General features: G+C 47.6%; 1 protein-coding gene across 1 annotated transcript in view; it reads right to left on the bottom strand.

Moving 5' to 3' along the window:
• LOC8039642 (growth arrest-specific protein 2) overlaps positions 1–19683 on the bottom strand; it is a 122997-nt gene that overhangs the window by 27468 nt on the left and 75846 nt on the right. The gene's annotated exons all lie outside the window — the stretch shown is intronic.

Below are 19683 nucleotides of genomic sequence, written 5' to 3'. Positions count from 1 at the left end.
CGTCGTTCGTGGAATGCCAACGACCGTCACGTGGTTTGGTTGTGGCGGTATGTGGTGGCGGGTGCCGTGACCAGACCACGTGACAGGACGTCAGGGAACGTAACGCCGCACTGAATCTAGTGAGCGAACGTACGTTTAGTCCTTCGGAGGAGTCCGGAGAACATCAGCATTCATCAAGCTCTAGACTTCTTTGCCGACGCGTGGTCGTGCACCGCTCTGGGGCCCTAAACTCGTCGAACACAAAGTTGGAGCCCAAAGTTAGCGGAGCGCGCCGATTGGACGCCGCCGAAAAAAGCGCCAAGTCATCGTTGGGATCGTCCAATCGGTGCGTTCCGTGAACTTCGGCCCAAACTTTGTGTTCGACGAGTTTAGCACCCCTGGAAGAGTTTCAGCCCACAGATGCTGCAGCGAAGGGACACACGCAGAATGGCCGCTCCGCGGGCGTAGCTTCTTTGCAACGCACCCTTGCGCGCTAAAAGGCGCACTCAACAATGCTAGTTAAACCGCCCAACCAGACCACGACGAACAAAACAAATCGCAAATCATTCTAACCGATAACTGAAAGTTGTGAAACGTGGAAGGATGTAGCGGGGTAATCACTTTGGCGTGTTAGCACACTGCAAGTGTTTGCAGTCTTGCGGGTCATACCATGACCCCAGACGTTCGTTTACCGGAAGAATACGTTACCGATCGTCTTTCCCTTTTAGAATCCCTTAGCTTAACCCCCCCCCCCCCCCCCCCCCCCCGCTTAAAAAAAAAATATAGAAAAGAAAAAAAGAACGAATTGCGAAAGTCGTTGCTGTGAAGTCTGATCACAGGGAGATGCTTGAAACTCTTGGAGCTCGTTGAGTAGATATAAAGTGAGCCAGGGTTACCGAGCCGGAAGGCAGTCATCTAGAGTCCCCTACGTGTCTCTCTCGGTTTCCATCAGTGACTACTCCCCCTAACACACACCCCCCCCCCTCGAACACCCCTCCTACGGTGTGCCAACCCGATTCAAAACCCAGGATAAACCCCTGCCCTATAGTAGCCGAAGCCGACGAGACGCCGAAATATTATTGCAGGTTGGACAAGGGACAACTGGATAAAGAGCTCTCTGCTGTTCTCGTCCCGCGAGTGACTATGCCATCATACGGCCATCCGTCCAGTCAGGAAAGTAGGCCTCGCCAGGTTTTCGTGGCCGCCACGAAGATGCGCTTTCTCCTCCGACAGCTCGTAATCGAGAGTGAGAAGCGAGCTCCACTCATCGGGCAGAACTTGGGCTGCGCCTGGCAGATAAACGACCCCCCTGGAATAGAGCACAGAAGACTGCTCGCGAGGCGAGACAGACACAACAGAAGGCGGGGAAAGTGTGAAACAAACAAACACAGGCCACAACGTGCCTCTGTTTGTGTTTTCTCTTCGAGGCTCTATCTTCCGGCAGGAAGGCGCGGTGAGTTACGCAACAACCGTAAAAGGGAACCTGGCGCTGATAGAGACTTGCACGGAGCTGCCGCCTGTCAGCTGAGAATAGGGGGAAATATACGAAGCTGGTGGCGAGATTCTGGCGCGTTTGAGACGATAGTAATAATTTTAATAATAATAATAAATAATAATAATAATAAAAAAGGGGTCACCGGTCTGCTTAAGTACAGGAGTGAATAGAATTAACGCGCGGTTTCCTTCTCCAGGAGAGTAAAGGGATATCCTAGGGCGTGTTCGAACCATCCGAGACAATCAGCACTATTCATATGCGACGCGGAGACCGAGCTTTTCGCGTTAAAGGCGTAAAACTTCAAAATGTGGACATCACTTTTTTTTTTTTTTTTTTTTATCATTCTTTCTTCGAAAGCAACATGCTTTGAAAAGCTAAACTTTTTAAAAATATTTCGAAATTTCGTTTACCTCAGAAGAAATTAGTATACACGACTCGAGAATCGTTCCTGCGTTCTTCATTTTTTTTCTTTTTCTTCTAAGCACCGTTTTTTTGTTTTTTTTTCTTTTCTTTCATTTCTCTTCTCATGCAGTACGATGTCTATACGAACGTTGGAAAACCGCTGCGGTTTCCCGAGACGTCGTTTTCCTAATCTTGTATTGAAGGAACCGAGCTTTAACTGAGGGTGAGCGTTTAATAAACAGTGTTAGAGGTGCGAATATTTCAATTCGTGCGAGTTGCCCGAGCCCAAAAACAGAATTCAAAATGTTTTCTTTTTCCCCCTTTACCTCCTTTTGAAAAACAATTTGAGGCTAAGGAGCAGCAGCCTAAAGCGGATAAACACGCGAGCTAAAAAACATCCCTTCGTCTTCTGTGTCCGTCCCCCGGTCTCTTCCCAAGTTTCAAATGGAAAAAGCTGAGACGACCCAAACCAAACCAGGAGGCGATATTCTGATCGACACGTCCCGGGCAGTTTCCCGCAAGCTTGCTTCAAACCAGCCGGCGCCTGTTTTGCTTTTCCAGGCGGGGGCAGAGCAAGGCGCAAAGGTCGCACACATCGCCCCCGAAAGCCAGCGGCAAGACAAGCGAGAACCATGGCGGCATCGGCGGCACACTCACAGCCAGCGCAGAGGGAGAGGTTGACGGACCCTGAAACCGAAGACTGCGACCCTCGCCCCACGCCTCCCCCTCAGCGGTAGTAAATTTGGACGAGCTCTATTTACAAACACCCACGGCGACGCCGACGACGAACGAACCGCCGCAGTCTCCTCAGGATGCTGGGGAACCGATCTCCCTCACCCTCTCCCACACTCCTCACCTCCTCACCCACGTTTGTCGGACGTCTTCTGCCACCCTCCCCCCCCCCCCCCCCCCCCCCCCTCCCCCCTCCCCACCCAGCTCTAGCAGCCTTCTATCTATTTTCTTTTCGTGTCCAGTTGGCGTTTTCGCGAGTGATCTATGCAAGTCTGGCAGCCGCCATATCTCTGCTCGTCTGAGTTAGGGCGCCTCGATGTCAGGCAGCCTAGTCCGAGTTATAAGCAAGCGCTATTGCGAGCATGCGAAAGCAGTCCTCACTCGCACGCTGCACCTGCTTGCACATATGGAGATTCCTGTGACAATCGATCCAAAGCTACGGCCTTGTGAGCTGGTCAAAGTTATGCACGCGCACTCTTCATTTCTGAAATTGAACCTTGCCCCCACGCAAGTAAGTGGCAAAAAGGACCTAGGATAAATTATGCTAGAAAACAGCAAAATTAAATGTAGTAAAATGCGAACAGTTAAACATAATAATAATAATAATAATAATAATTTTTATTGACAGTCTCGAGGTACAATCAGTTGTAACGGGTCTGTCAAAGCCTTTAATGGATTGTGGGACGTGACCCGGCAACGGCGTAAAGGAAAAACAACACAGGAAATCGGAATAGAAACATACATCACTACAACAACAACAAAAACTACAACTCACATCGAATGCAATAGATAGATAGATCTTCTGAAGCAACATTTAGAGTTTACCAGGATTACGCCTATACGGACGTGAGAAAGCTCAGCTTATTAGGCGTTTCCCAAGCGTGCTAAGCGGGCGAATTGTGCGCGGCTCAGGATTTTGTTTTTGTGGTCGAAAAAGAGGTATAACATTTTATTAATTAATTACAATTCGTGAAATGCGACACCATAGTCGGTGATAGTTAAGTGGAAGCTTCTCCCACCTCTTTCCCCTATGGCAGAGCGAACACTGGAAAGGAGGCGGCCTGCTCTTACAGCGTTCGCTCTCCTAGAGTGGAAAGAAGTGGGAGTAGCTTCCACTTTGCTCTTAACCTGTCACCGACGATAGTATTTTTTTGTACGCGCCAACCGTGCGGGTGTCACAACGGCAAAACATAAAGACCCTGCTGTGCAAGACCCGAAATATTCCAAGTCACCCCTGCACTGGTGATTGACGAGTCAGACATATTAGAAAAGAAAAAGAAAAGATGCAAGTGCCGCGGAGGTCATGGCTACCCCATACCCAAAATGCGTAAATCGCAGTCATTTCTCACCAGAGTGTTCTCCCCGCAAAGCGGACGCAGTATTTCTTTTAAAGGTTCAAACATAAATTCGTGGTAAAAAAAACAAACCGGCCGAAAATCGTACGAAACTCACGACAAGCGAAAATAGTTTCGAGCTATTTCTCTACGGTAAATGTAGACAGTCGCATGTATGGCTAAAAAAAATATAATAAGAATCATGAGCCATTCAACTCTGTGAAGGTGGATGACCGGCGAAGCTCTTTTGCACACGACACAGACCCGCCTCGAGGAGCCGGCGGAAAGTAGACACGCGCGACGGCACCGCCACCCCGGGAGAGCGGAAGGAAAGGAAACTATGCCAGCAAGAGCTTGGAACGACGACAGAGAGAGGGCGGTGCGAGCGTAGACATGGCCGACGCAGGGCGCACAGCGGCAAAACTTTCAGGAACCTTTCTTATCTACCAGAGAGTCTACTGATCTTGAAAATGGTGCCTATTGATAACTAATCTACTAAATAGACCTAGGGTGCCTTCATGTGCGCTTTGCTTAGGGTGGAGACATCTGGCCATTTTGTCTTACACTTTTATTTTTATTTGTTGTTCAGAAGCGCGTGAAAGAGCGTGTCCTTGCACGCGTTTGTGGCGCTGACTGTGCTATGGCGACATTTTGTTTTCGTAGATTTCTTTGTATTTTACCTGTGAGCGCGTGCTGTCGGCATCGGGTACTACAAAGGGTGGCATCACCCTAAACAGAAGGACATTGAGGCACCCTAAATAGACATATTGCTAAATTACCCAAGCATCAAGGAGAATGCAGGGAATGGCGTTCCACGCGCCGCACGTGCCGGCGTCTGCAGCAGTAACTGTCCTAAAGCAAAAACCTAAAACAAATGGCATCTTGCACGCGCGTTCGTCAACGCTTTATTTTGGTTGTTTACTTCGAATCTTTTATACGGGGAAGGCGTGCGCGTGCGGCGGTGCGAGCTAGAGTTTTTAGTCACTGCACACGAAAAATCCACGGAACCAGCACTGAACAGCTTCGTAAAAAAAAACAACAAAAAAACGTTTTGTGTATGTTTACACAGCCGGAGGTTGGTCAGCCTCAGTGGGCGTGTGGCGTTTCAGCTGTAGATGAAGAATTTATCCAGTGCCGTACAACCGCTAGTCTAAGGTGTTTAACGTGCACCAGCCAGTAGTGATACACGACCGCACGCCGGTGCGATGCTCATTCAGATCGACATGGGCAGGGGTAAGGATTGAACCCAATATTCTTGTTTTTTTTATAGATCTTTATTACCTGTAAATTATATGACAAAAAGGCATTTCAATCTAGACATTCACGCATCTGTACATATATACATCAAAACTAGAAAATTTATATACGAAGCACGTTCACTTGGCAGTCATGTAACGGCCTATTTCACAGTTGAAAAGTTGACTAAGTAGTGCACACAAGTGCATGAACATAAAAAAAAAAAAAACTTTCAAATTTGACAGTTCAGAAATAATATAGCTGTTCAGAATGATAGACGCAATTTACAGATATAATATAAAGCTAAAAAAACGCACACGCAAAAAGAATTACTAAAAAAATCTGGCAGTCCTATATATGCGTCTAACAGTGGAAAACAGTCTGGCTGTACAGCTCGTGCTGTGTAAACGCTGCGTAGTTGAGCCATTTTGTTCCACAAAAAATGACTTGGTTGTACGGGGTGGTTCAGCATTTCGATCGATCATTCTGTAGTTCCATAAACTGTGGAAGCCTATAAGCACGAATAAGTCGTAAGGAACAATTTCATCCATCGAAAATAGAAAAAAGCGAATATTTTGGTCGGTGACGTCGAAATCTCTCTTTTAGTTCGTTGAAGGACGTTCCCGAAGAAGAAAGCATGCATCGTTGCAGTAAATAAAGCAGTGTTCGATCGTTTCCGGTTTATTACAGAACCTGCAGATAAAATACCATGGAAGAAATATTCCTCTACTTTCCGGCCAAGTTTTGAGGAGAAAGGTGACAGCGCACTCTCAGAAAAAAAAAAAAAGGTGTATTCTTACACTCCTTGTCTCATATACGACACACCAACCTCTTTTAAAAAGCCCAACGGTTTTCCAAGGAAGCTATTGTCACTTGAGACATTAAAATAATTTCAACTACTTGCTAATCTTAACTGGAGCAGTCTTGAGAAAGGGAAGGTTAGCATTTCTAAAGAAAAAATGAGGGAAGTACAAACTGCCGTACAAATAAATGGCAAAGACTTAAGCCACCAGCCTCAAGGAAGAGGTTGTCTCTTAAAAGGTTGCCATGACGAACGCCAAATAAATGTAGCAAGAATTCGGCGAAACTTTTGAATGTTCGTACGGGCACAATGCATCACTTGTAGCACATATATCAGTTTGGACCCGAAGAACGTACGTTGCATATGCTTTCTCTAGTGAACATGGACATGTCACGGCCTTTCCATGCATCGACTTTTTTCCTCAATAAGGTTGCCAGTGAAGTCCAATATGATTAACTGTTTCTGTTGTGTGAAAGTACAACTCCATGATACTGAAGTGAGCCGCGATCCCAGGCTATACCAGCAAAGGAACTTGGCACGGCAGCCTACGAACGATACCAATACCCATTACACTTTGTGGGATTAACTGACGCTCCGGTAATATTGCTGAATTGTTCAGTTACGTGAATCACTTCTATGATATTCTTATGGGAACAGAATACGACAGTATCGTCACCGTAAACGAGAACCTTCACCTTTACATTGTTTAGTGAAAATCCCCGGATAGTCTGGCTTGAACGTTCAGGCACAAAGTTTCGAGGTTTAACTGAAAGAGGGCAAGAGAGAAAAGAGGAAAGGGCTGCCGGCGCTTTCCTCCTTACTGAGTGGTTGGGAAGGAGCGAAGACCCCGGATGGAACGCATTGGAAGCGTGTGTTTCCCCCAGCTCGGTTATTTTCTTTGCGGTTTCTTCATTTGAATTTACTTCCAGATGCAATTTAAATTAGCGGAATCAATGACGGCAATCACCCGGTCATCGAAACATCATTGTTCGGTAATATGTAGGCTGCACTGAAAACAACCGAAAGCAGAGAATATTATCGGAGGTCATCTGTATCGCGCACGGGACTCGACAAGGCAACTGCGGCTGCAATGTCGCTTTCCATACGTCCAAAAACTCCGGCGGCAGTGGGTTGCGTCTGTAAACAGAAAAGATTTTTCCCCGACGCCATCCTCTCGAATCCGCTCGGAACATTTCGTGAATAGAGCGCGAACTGAAGTTAGAGCTATACCTCGAGAAAATCGTTTGTTGTAGCTTGTAACTTTTCATAACTTTATCTTCATGCTGATATCCTTCAGTGATGACATTGACTCGATTTTATCATCAACAACGCTCAGTTGAAGACTTATTTCCGCTGTCGGGTCTGGCTGGAAACTGTCGAAAAGTAAGTTGTGTCGGATTTCCTTAATCGCGATTTCCTGCGCGATATCAGAGAGCCTTGAACTTACGTTGACCGCCACAACGCGACTGGGCTCTTCTTTTGCGAATTATTACATAACGTAGCCGAAAATAAAACTTCAACTTCTATCGCTGAAACATGCTCATCATCGATTTCGAATCGTTGAATCATCGATCGATTCGCTTCGGCGATGGGCCAATCTCGACTTGGCTGTTTTCAGTCTTAGACAAAAGACACACTCGTCGACACGGGACCCTCAATTAAAGCTTTTATAAACATCTGCAAGCCGGAGAGAGCTGCCTTCGATCGTTCCCTGCAATGATCTTATCTCGAGCGTCCTTGTTTATATTATATTCCATTGTTGTGGACGACACGAAACGCTAAAAATACCATCGGTGAATTGCATCTGAAACGACAACAAACCTGAAAAGAAATTCAATCACTGTAAACTGATACAATATTTAGAGTACTCGCCTCCCATTTCTAACGGTGGCGCGTTCAGTGCCACTGTTCGCGGTATCGCCGCACCGGCGGATGCCATTAATGCGTTCCCAATAATTTGAAGAACGCCTTCCGCGGCACAGAAGGATACAAGAAGCGCCCTAATGGCGCGTTCACACTGGAAGCGAATCCGCGAACGCGAAGCGGATCCGCGCGTTTCATTTGCCAACCGTTTCGGGACCGAATTGCCCCAACCGATTTCGCGAACCGCAAAGCGGCAACCAATCGCATCGCGACGCTAACGTGACGTCGATGGCTTCTGAAACAAGATGGCATATGGTGAGGTGTCAAAAGCGCTGTAGTCCTAGCGTTGCAGCAAACAGATCAATGAAGAAACGTGATGTTCACGTTCGCCACTTGAATCCGCCGCGAAAATCTTAACGGGCTTCCCTCCGGTGATTTGGTTCGGGTAAGAGTTTGTTTATTATTCGGGTTGTTGAAGCCCCGTCGCTTGCTGCCTTGTATAAATAAGTCTTTGCCCGTGGAACGTTGGAACGCGCCCCTAATCGACCAAAATTAGTTTTTTTTTTTTTTTTTTTTATTTACCCACTAAGACAGTCGCGTGAACTATACCCAAAGCTTTCGACATCGTGCAAGACCACCCATCAGAAAACTACAACACGAAAAAAAGTTTTTTTTTTATTTATTTTTTAGCAATATCTACGCAGTTAGACGCAATTTAGTTGCACAAGGGAATTAGGCCTCAGGACCCTAAGCCCCGCCCCGTGCCAACAAGGTGCTTAAATCTCTCATGGGCTGCAGAGGTGATTGACGTGTGAAAGGTTGGTTGTGAATTGGTATATCCGTGCCGTAATGGTATTTTAATCGACTATTTCTTTCTTTTTTTTATGCTTGAGAAACATAAAATTAGAGAATTTTCGCAGACCGCGTTTCCCCCTCCGTTAAGCCCTCCGCGACGAAGAAGCCGCTACTGCGCCTGCGCGCAGGAGGCTTCGACTGTAGAGTTCCAGGTATCGTAGCGGGTTGCGGGGAGCGTTGCGGGGCGGCGAAAACGATCTACGAAAACTCCCTATTGCCTTTCCGTTCCGGTTTCAAACGATAACAAACATGGCTGTCGGCGTTTTCGGTGCGCTCAAAGAGCGTATCTCGGTGACCTCGTTTATTTTTATGAGTGCGAGCCGTTCCGCGTTCGCCGAGGTGTTTAGAGGAAGATCTCAACCGACCTAATTTGCAGTAAATGACTGTCGCAAGTACGTGCCTTCGGAAGCGCTGTGCGGGTGCTTGTTTTCGTGGTGGGACTATATATCCGAAGCCAAGCGTCCCGCGTCGACTATGTTGCTCGATATCGCTTAATTTGTTTCGTTCGCGCGTGCTTATAATCTGAATAAAGATGTTGGTTTCCGTAAAAGCGGCCCCCCGCTGTTCTGTGAATTGTGCAACCGCGATGATTGCAACCATGGTTTCAATACTGGGAAGATACACAGGCAAAAAAACTGCGAGCCATTTTGGCTGGAGGCAATCGGGCGTTCGACGCGCATCAAGTTAGTCCAGGTATGTTCCCGTCATTTCGCTTCGAAAGGCAAGTAGCTCTCAAATTCTGCAGTGCACCTGGCCTAACAAAGCTAATATTTTTATGAGGCGTTCCTATTCTGCGGCATGACGCTTACTGCCCTTGCTCGCGGATAACATGTGAAAATAAATGAATGAATGAATAACAAGAACAATAATAAAGCTAGGACCACATATTTATTTTATATATATATATATATATTTTTTTTTTTTTCAGTTCTCCCGGTCGCTTATTACCGCGCATCGATAGATGCTGACAGACACTTGTATTGGACCGCAGCTCGCGCATGGTGGAACGCTAGAATGAGGCTTTTACGGTCGCGTCTTGCGAGAGTTGCAGAAGTTTTAGACGAGGTAGAATAGCAGACGGACGAAGGCGAAAACAGACGCCGGCGCGCAGTTTTTGTGTACGCGTCGGCGGTGAAATAGCAGACAATGCAGGAGGCTGCCGTGCGTCCGCACGCGCGACTTGCAGGCAGTGAAAGACGCCAGACTAGACGCACCGGATGTCGCGAAAGGGAGAGGCTTGTTAGTGTATCGGGATATACCAGCACAAGATATATGCAGATTGGTAGTAGAGGAAGATGAAGTGGGTACTCCACTGCTCGCCATGATTGTCTTGCGTCGTCATTCCTGATACATATATTGTCAGAAGTGACCCTTCTTCCGTCTGGCCATGGAAGGACTTCATGCACCTGGTAGTTTATTGCTCTTTGGGAACGTCGCCGACAACTGGAGGAATTTAGTGAACGCCCCGAGCTATACCTGGCCGCCACCCAGCCGACTAAGGCACGCAACGACGAACAAAAGGCGGCAATTTTCCTCCACGTCGCGGGTGCTCATGCCATTGAAATATTCAACGCCTTCGTGCTGATAGACGAAAGAAGAGAAATCTACAGCGTCCTTTTAACGAAGTTCGAAGAATATTGCACACCAAGATGCAATGAAACTTACGAACGATACAAATTTAGGACCCAGATGCAAGTAGAAGGCGAGTCGTTGAAATCATTTTATCGATACGTAAAGCCGAAGGCTCCAACATGCAATTTTGCGCAATTGCCCGATACTATGATTCGAGACCAGATTATCTATGGCGTCACAGACTCGCGATTACGCGAAAAGCTTCTTCGCGAAGATGACGACTTTAATCACACACTGCCAAGCGGCCGAAGTAGCCAAAGAAAGGCAAAAGACTGAAAGGACAAGCCCGCTCTAACACCAAGCAATGTGGAAGGCGCAATTCGCATCATGAACCTCGAAAATGTCCCGCATACGGCAAAACAGGCCATGTATGCAGGAAATATAACCACATACCTGCATGCTGCAAGTCTAAGACAACAGTCGATGGCTTATACACCATAGAAAACATTTTCAGTCTTGGAGATTGCCGTGTCTTGTAAAGCAGTCCAGCCGAAAATGTACACCGGCTCTCAAGCCAACTTGCTACTGTTATCAATTTTCAAGAAACTAAACGGAGCTTGTGCGCCAAAACCATCGAGGGCTGTACTTCGAAACTACAGCGGAGGCGTCATTGGACACATTCGAACCGCAGAACTGCGGGTCAACATCAAAGGAAACAAAGCAAAGCTAGACTTCTTCATTGTTAAGAAAGGTAGCCAGGCACTTCTTGGCCTCAGAGCTGCCTGACATTTGGTCTTATCAGCAATGTCAGCGCTGTGACAAGCGGGAATGGCTACGCAAAGGAGATCGCAGAAACTTTTCAAAGACTGTTCGAGGGCCTCAGATGTACCTCCAAAGAACTGATTTTCACAGACGGAGCTAAACCAGTCATCAAAGCAGCCTGTTGAGTACCACAGCTTCTTAAAGAACCTCTTAAAACACCACAGCTTCTTAAAGAACCTCTCAAACAGGAGCCGCCCGGAATGGGAAAGAGAAATTACACGCAAGATGGAGCAAATATCAAACTGGGTCAGTCCTCTGGTCATTGTTTGACAGAACATCAAATTTTCATGTGTGCATGAACCCATAATTCCTCTACTAAATCCTGAAAAGCGAGCACTATAAAATACCAAGAAGAAAAGACATGGAAGCGGAGGTTGGACGCCAACGCGGGTTTTCACCAAATCCCTCTGGACGAAGGAACATCACGTATCTGCACGTTCAGCACTCCGTTCGGACGATGCCGCTTCAAGCGTCTTCCATTTGGAATTTCTTCAGCACCGGAGGTTTTTCAGAAGACTATGACGCAGATCTTCGATGGCCTGCCGGGAGTCCGTATCTACATAGACGATGTCCTGATCTGGGGTGCCACGCGTGAAGAACACGACGCACGACTGCAAAGAGCCCTGCAAGCGGCTCAAGACGAAGGCCTAACATTAAATATTAAAAAAATGCTCTTCAGAGGTAACATTTCTGGGCGACAAGATTACCAAAGATGGCATACAACCTGACCCTCAACAGGTACAAGAGTTCTTAGAGATGCCTGCTCCCAGGCACGTCGCCAGGATTTTGCTTTGGGGGGGGGGGGGGGGGGGGGGGGGGGCCATGAGAAAATGATTTATGAGGGGGAGGGGGAAAAGGAGGTCCCAGCAAAATGAAAAATTTCGGGGGGAAAGGGGGAGGGGGGGCGGGCCCCATGGGACCCCCCCTGGCTACGTGCCTGTCCAAGAACAACAAAAAAAAGTCCAAAGGATGATGGGTGGCGTCACCTGCTTCGGCAAGTACTTGCCACGACTTTCAGACAAGACCAAAAAGTTACGAGAGCTTTTAAAGGACGCATCACTCTTCGAGTGTACCCAAGCGCATGACAAGGAATTGCAAGGCATCGAAGGATCTCTCACTGCAGCGCCAGCGCTTGCTTTCTTCGATCAGTCCTATGACCACAAAAGTGTCTACATACGTTTGAAAATACGACTTGGGTGCATCTTTATTCCAACAGCATGGAAAGAACTGTCGCCCAGTCGCTTGTGCGACTGGACGACACTGAGCACTCAAGAGCACTGACCGACACTGAGACAAGGTACTCAGAACAAGAAAGAAGCGCTTGGAAACACCTACGGCTGCGAAAGATTCCATGATTTCATCTATGGAAAAAAAAAGTAACCGTCGAAACGAATCACAAGCCACTGATACCTATCTCCAAGAAGAACTTAGGAGACACGCCTCCAATGCTTCAACCTCTCTTCATCCGTCTCATGGAGACGACTACGAACTCCAGTATATCCCTGGCAAAGAACTGCTCGTGGCGCATACACTTTCTAAAGCATCATCAGGAAGAACCGTGGTTGACCAGGGTGAAGATGACGACGTCGAAGTGCATGGACGTTCTGTACTCTTAATTGTGGTGAGTTAGCAGACGTTATATCGTTAGGTTTCTGCAACTCGCAATGACGAAGAATTACACCGGATCGCACAAGCGCAAGAGGCACATGAACAAATAGAAGGACCTTTCAAACATTTTGCTACGGAACTGACCATAATAAATAGAGTTCTTTTAAAAGGCGCAAAGATTGTTATCCCCAAATCACTGTGCAAAAAAAAAAAAAAAAAATTCTTACAGAGTGCGTGAAGGAATTAAATGTAAAGAAAAGGCAAGGACATTGATGTTCTTGCCCGGAGTGGCGTCAGAGATTAACGACATAATCGGTCACTACGAGACGTGCAAATACTATGGGTATCGTCAGCCAAGGGAGCATGATGCTACCGACAACCCAGCCACCCATGGGAACGCGTGGGAGTAGACCACTGCCAGTGTGCCGGACAATCCTACCTTGTGGTTTGCGACGCTTATTAAAACTTCCCGGAGGTTGAACTGCTACCAGACACAACTGTAAGCTTTCAAGCTTTCAAGTATATTCGCCAGACACGGAATACCTCTGGAAGTCAACTCGGACAACGGGCCACAGTTTGTGTCACGACAGTTCAGAGCATTCACTTTAGAATACGAGTTTGAGCACGTAACATCAAGCCCCGGATTCCAACAATCCAACGGCCTGGCCGAAAAACAGGTGGAAATCATCAAACAAACACACACACACACAAAAACGCAAATTATTATTATTATTTTTTTTTTTTTGGGGGGGGGGGGGGGATTATTAAAGTACAGATCCACACCGTTAGGAGTGAAGACAACTAGTGAGCTATTGATAGGTCGCCGTATTCGGTCCAGGCAGACATGTATGTAACGCGTTACAAGTAACGAGTTACTTCTACCTAGTTACTATTTTCGGAAACGAGTAACGTATTTCGTTACTTTTTTAGAAAAGGAACGAGTAAGGTATTTAGTTACTTTTAAGGCCAAGTAACAAGTAACGGTATCTCGTTACTTTTGACGAGTAACGTGGACAACACCGCTTGAGCAGCCTTGTTTCTATTCTAGCCTGAGTATGCGCCTATTGTGACAAAGGCAGATGGGCAACCCGAAAAACAACTAAACAGTATGACAGTACAGCAACGTATATCGCTGGACACAGCAGTCGAGCAGTTCGACTGCTGTGTCCAGCGATAAACATTGCTGTACTGAACCCTAAAGCTGGGAATGTCATCCACCCAGCGAACACAATACGGTTCGTTGGTTGAACCTTCTATGTCTAGAACCGGGTACGGACCGAATATAATTTCGGAGGCTGCGAACACGGGAAGGCACATAACCCATTACCCGCTGTCCTCAGTGAAGGCGCAGTTCCTGAAGATTCAGCAGCTCTTCTTCAAGCGCGTCGGTAGAACGCCTCTTCAGCGTCGCCGGAGATATATTTCCACAGAAGCGGGAAAAATGTCCTTATGCTTTATGCCAGGGCAACGCCCTTTCTCCCGGCATATGATACGCCAGTCACAGCAGCTTTATCTTGAGTTGCCGTGCATTTGGGTCGAGAACAAGACACTTGCCTTTCACGAGCAGCTCGCCACAAAAGCAAAGCTTTTCCTCTGCAAGGGCATTGACGCACGTAACCATCCACACATGTCTCATCTGAAATTGTGTGGGGGCTTTAATATACTTTAGGTCGATCACGTCTTTGAGAGCGCCTCGTTAGTCTGGGGACGTGTAAAGCCTAGCGGACATGTCGGCATAGGGGAATGCGGAGTTGAGGACGAGGTTACCAGTTGATAGACCAGGAAGTGTGGCTTGTGCTTACTTAAGATGCAAAGAGAACCCGGCCAGATGCCCATGCGGTGCTTCCACCACAAACCATATTTTCGCAGCCGTTCGAGATGGCAACTTCTTCCTCCTGGTCGTATCATGTGTGTGGCTCGTTGCTCGAAAAAATAGTGTGAAACCATTTCCGCGAGTTCACGTTCGCATTTCGTTTAGTTTACTTCGGGCGTGTGTTCCAACCCTTAAAATGAAGGCACTCCAGCCCTTTTAAGCGCGACCAATTTGTCACCATGCTCCGCGAGAATATCGGGCGGGAGCAAACATCCCAGCAGCGCGTCAAAACAACCCGAGACAAGCGCTCCAGAAAGCGTCAATTATTTAAAAGAAATCCGTAAAAAAAAATCCACTTCATCATTTCCCTTTCTTTCTAGACTCCTCCACCCCGCACTTCGTCTCTGTCTGTGCAGGGTTTCCATTGCCCTTCGAACGTGCGGGCCTCTAGTACCCGGGGTTCGCGAACCGACGAGCCAGCCACGCTCAGCCATCTGCAGACCCCGCGCGCCACCAGCTGTTCGACGGCTGAACAAGATGGAGATCAGCAAATGCTTCGACTGGCGGCTCAACGAAGGAGCGGCAACGAGAGAGAAAAGAAAACACCAGTCGACGACCCTGGTATATTTCACCCTCTCCGGTGCTCGGTCAAACGGCTCAGACGCCAGACTGGTCGGATCTGCGACAAAAGGGAGTTTTATAATAGATCGTTCCGACACCTCCGGTAACGCTACGACGCATGCGCAAAGACGCCGGCAAATGATCGGGTATCATTATCCGAGTTAACGGTTTGACCGTAGCCTCCTCTATACTCACAAAGCCTGGCAGTTCGACGACAGAATCATTGAGTGCCCGGTCGCAGATTTGTAGCGCGAGGATCTGGTAGCACAGAACATAGAAGAGCTATTTCTCGGGGAATCTGGAGGTCAGCGCAGAGCCTTTGCAGCGGCGTTGACTTGAAGCACACTTGTTCACTCGGGTGAAGTGGGTTTCGGCGTCTCGCCGCAGTGGGGCGCCAGTCACGTGGCTCTCGTCTCATCTGTTGTCTGCCGCTCTACCTTTTCCATTTCGGCGACCGCTTCTTGTGGCGATCTGCCGGGCTTTGTCAGTATGTAGGAGGCTATGGTACGACCTACTAAAACCTTCAAAGATGGGATCACGCCGTCTTGCCCAGTTTAGAGAACCACTTCTAGGTACTGACCAAAATCTTCCGAAAAGTAAAACATAATTAGCACTTTTCAGCAACCGATACACAAGTTCAGTGAGTTGCAGCAGTAACAAAGCAAAACAGCAGCTCTTAACTGTGCATGACTACGTGGCGGGGGCTTATGACGATATATCTGCAGGGGTTGCCATGGAGACCGAACGTCGCGTCCCGCGGTTGCCAAGGTAACTAGGCCTTTGCACTGCTCGTGGGCCTTGAGCTTTTATGGCTGGTTGGTGTCTACTATGTTTGCTTTGAAGCACTTGGGAATACAGATACTTCGTATGCTTAGCACACGCACCTGGTGGGATCGTCATTGGATGTATTTTAAGAGCTTCCAATGAGTTCATTTTGAAGTTCTATCCAGCTTTGACTAGCTTCGAAATTGGTTTTGGCTCTCATCCAGGCGTTTATCTGGCTCCACGAAGCAGGAATGCCTCAATAAAAGACATCTCCATTCCGACACTATTTAGCACGCCAAAGATAGTTAGGAACCGAAAATAATAAACTCCTCGCAGTTGTTTCGGGCCTCTTAACAAAAGGGCATTCATAAAAGGGGATATTATAGATGAGGAACTCTGGTACGCCTCTGAGCCCGACAAAAGTTTCAAATGTTTTTATCTAGAAAAAAAAAAAAGTAAGTGCTGGTTATTGAGCACTCTACATGCGCTATCCAACTGTCCACCCTATTTTATAAGATGTATCAAAAACCTAATTCAAAGCTCCAAGGCCGGGCAAAAAGTAAAGTAGTTTGAGACCAAGTATGGCTTTAGCGTTGTTTTGTTTTTCCCCCTCTGGTGTTTTCCGCACTTTCCTTCTGTTCGTGGCGTAAATCAAGGCACTAAAACAACTTCCGTTAGCCAGATGTTGAGCAGGAACTCCAGGGGTGAAAAAGCAGCGCTCCCCCAGGCATTCCCCCCTCTTCCGGCGACCAACTAGCCGGAACGTCGCCGCTCAGACACGTGACCGGACGTGACGTCACGGATGTCGCGGGAAATGCTGTTTCCTCCTATTGATCGGTGCCCTTCCCGCGCCGGTGTCGGCTTTGATTCGGGGACACAGTTGATCGGTCGCTTAGCCACACGTGACCGTCCGCGGTTCATCTATTTCGCGGGGGTGGCCAGATCCGAGCTGCCTAGAGGTCGGAGCCGACCTCTTGATAGATAACGAATAACTTTTAAGTAGAGGATTTTATTTCTCAGACGGCGCACAGACTGCGACTAATGTACGTCGATACAGCGCGATACGTTTTTTACCTATATCAGTGCCATCTAGTGGAGAATTCTTGCGCCTCTTGAGACATACCGCGGCCGCGTGCAATGACGAAGGGTTCGCGCCCAATGTCTGAACGGAGGTATACTCCTCAAAGTTGCCCTTTCTGGCCACCAGTCGCACTGACTAGCGACCGTACGCCCGGCGCCTTCAGTTCTCCACTCTCCCGAAGCTAGTGGACGGGTGGATGGATAGATAGATACGGATAAAAACCACTTTAATCGGTCTGCGCTTTGCACCACCTAGCCATTTTTTAACGACTAATATAACATTTAGTAAACAAGACAACAAGGTGAAGTATTTTATAAGTAACGTGCATTTCAAAACTAGAATTCGTTAGGTGAACTGTTCGCTACCAGGCACGCGCACCATCAAGCACACGGATAGCGAGTAAACGAACCGAAATATATTCCATCAATCGACTTACGCCACCAGTAAGATATTCTGTGCTTTCCACTTTCCCAAACAGCACCTAACTATGCCACGCGCCATTATTTAGTCTCTTTATGCCGCTCAAAAGTGCCAACGGGCATTTATTGAAAAAAGAAGAAAAAAGAAAACTTGAAAGGTTGTACCTCGGTGCTTTTTAAGGCTTTCCATCCGATAGAAAAAGAAAAAAAAGGCAGAGACAGTGAGTTGCGGACGTGTGCCCGGCGTCTGTTCTTGGGGAGAGCTACTGTGCATGCTCAGAACGCTTTCCACAGCCCAGTAGACAAAGATGGCGGCGCGCAGACGGCGACTATTAGAACGGTCTGCAGTACCAGATTTTTCTCTATTCCGATTTGGTCACTTCGGCGACTTGCTGGCTCATTGTAGCCTGCCTTCCTGCAGTATAAAAGCTCCCCTTCCCTTCCGGGCAATTACGACCAATTGCACCAAGTGAAGCTAACTCGCTCGAACCACTTTAAGCCAGTCTAAGCAGGCCACGACAAGCGGCGTACCCCCGGGAATAATCGTGCCAGGCTCCGCAAAGCAGACGAAGATACAGAGCTTCCGTTCGTCAGCAAAATACAACGGACAGGAAGCGTCAACCATGATCTCCATACTTTTCGAGGTCCGTGACCAAGAGTGTTCGGTTTTGGGCGCTTATGTCTGAAAGGATTCGAGGTGACAACTCGGTGTTTATCCATACCTATTCGCCGTAGGCCGCGACTCAAGTTTGTTGTTGTTGTTGCAAGCGTTGAAGTGAAATTAGGGGGGGGGGGGGGGGGGGGGGGGATAGAGTCAATCGTGCACCGAGCAGAAAGTCCACATGGCCGTTTAGGCGGACGATGTGGCGATGTGGACGGTGACACCCGTGTATGAGCGAAAAGAAATCGTCGAGGAACTGCAACGAGCCCTCGCAAATGTGGTCTACCACCTCAAACAACAGGGACTAGAGGTTTCCGCTGAGAAAACGCAAGTTTGTAACCTTAATAGCAACACCGCCCGATTAAGAAACTGCCAACGTACCATAAGAACCAAGTGAAATAGTACTTAGTGCAAGATGCACTAAAATGAGCAATTTCACCCGAAATTTGCTAGAAAAAAAAAAGTAATCTTTAAATAATTACCCCCCCCCCCCCTAAAAAAAAAGAAAAAGACAGTGAATGTGAACATAAAATCACAATATGGGTGAGAATACAAACTGGCACCAGCCTCGCCAAGACCTTTCAAAAGTGTTTTCTACAAAATTTGGGTAATTTTGAATTTGTCCACCCCTAACTCGGACGGATGAGTCGTTTCCCGCCTCCCAGAATCCACCGATTTTAGCGTTGGCAAACAACAACGGTGATCCTTCTTAGGGCCCCCTATCCTTCTTAAACAGCCCCCCTCCTCCTCTTTTTGCCCCACTCCCCCTTCCAACCCACAGTTTTCGTTCACAGCTACTGCAGGGGTGTCGGAGAATGTCGCAAAACATAAAAAAGAAAAGTGTACATGTTTTTAATTTTGACATTTTTGACCCAGACGGGTGGGTGCCACCTCCCGTTCCCTTTTATCACTTGGCTAATTTTAGCGGGTTGGCAACAGGCGACGGCGATGCTGGACACCCCGTACCGCGCTCCATCAGCATGCAGCCGAGTGGGAGGCGGCGGCGGTAGCGCGTGCCTGCGTGCGCGGCGAGTCTGCATGCAGCACCGAAAGGGAAAAGGATGTCAAAGACCTCCCGACAACCGCGGAGGAAATAGATCTCTTCTTGTTCGCGCCACGGGGAACGCAGGCAAGCACGACCGAGCAGAACACAAGAATAGCTCCAGAGGGGGAGGAAAACGCTGGGACACGCGACTAACCTTTCCGGTTTTTTTTTTTTTTTTTTTATATACGATGGAACGTAGTCTATTCGCAATGGATTACTAGCAGCGGTTACACAACAGTGAATGGATCAGACTTCTACAAACTATCATTGTCAGAACGGCACGTCGGGCGCCACCCGTGCAGTGTATTTTAATTTTGTTTGCTCATTTTATACGGACGAGGATGGTCCGATCGCAACAGATTACCTGCAACGGTTACTCAATAACCTTTAAAGGGGTACTCCGCCGATTTTTGAGCTACCTCAACTAACTATATTTTCTGACTCCCCGGCCTTTACCCTTTCTGGTATGCTATTTAGTATCGTGAAATTCATAATAGTTATTGCGAAATCGGCAAATGAAAATCATGCAAAAACAAACATTCAAATATACCCGCCCTTTTCAGGGCCGTGACGTCATT

Source organism: Ixodes scapularis, unplaced genomic scaffold (genome assembly GCF_016920785.2).
Source record: "Ixodes scapularis isolate PalLabHiFi unplaced genomic scaffold, ASM1692078v2 PGA_scaffold4__175_contigs__length_147842914, whole genome shotgun sequence".
Classification (NCBI taxonomy): Eukaryota; Metazoa; Arthropoda; class Arachnida; order Ixodida; family Ixodidae; genus Ixodes; species Ixodes scapularis.
This window is presented reverse-complemented; position numbering and strand designations above follow the sequence as displayed.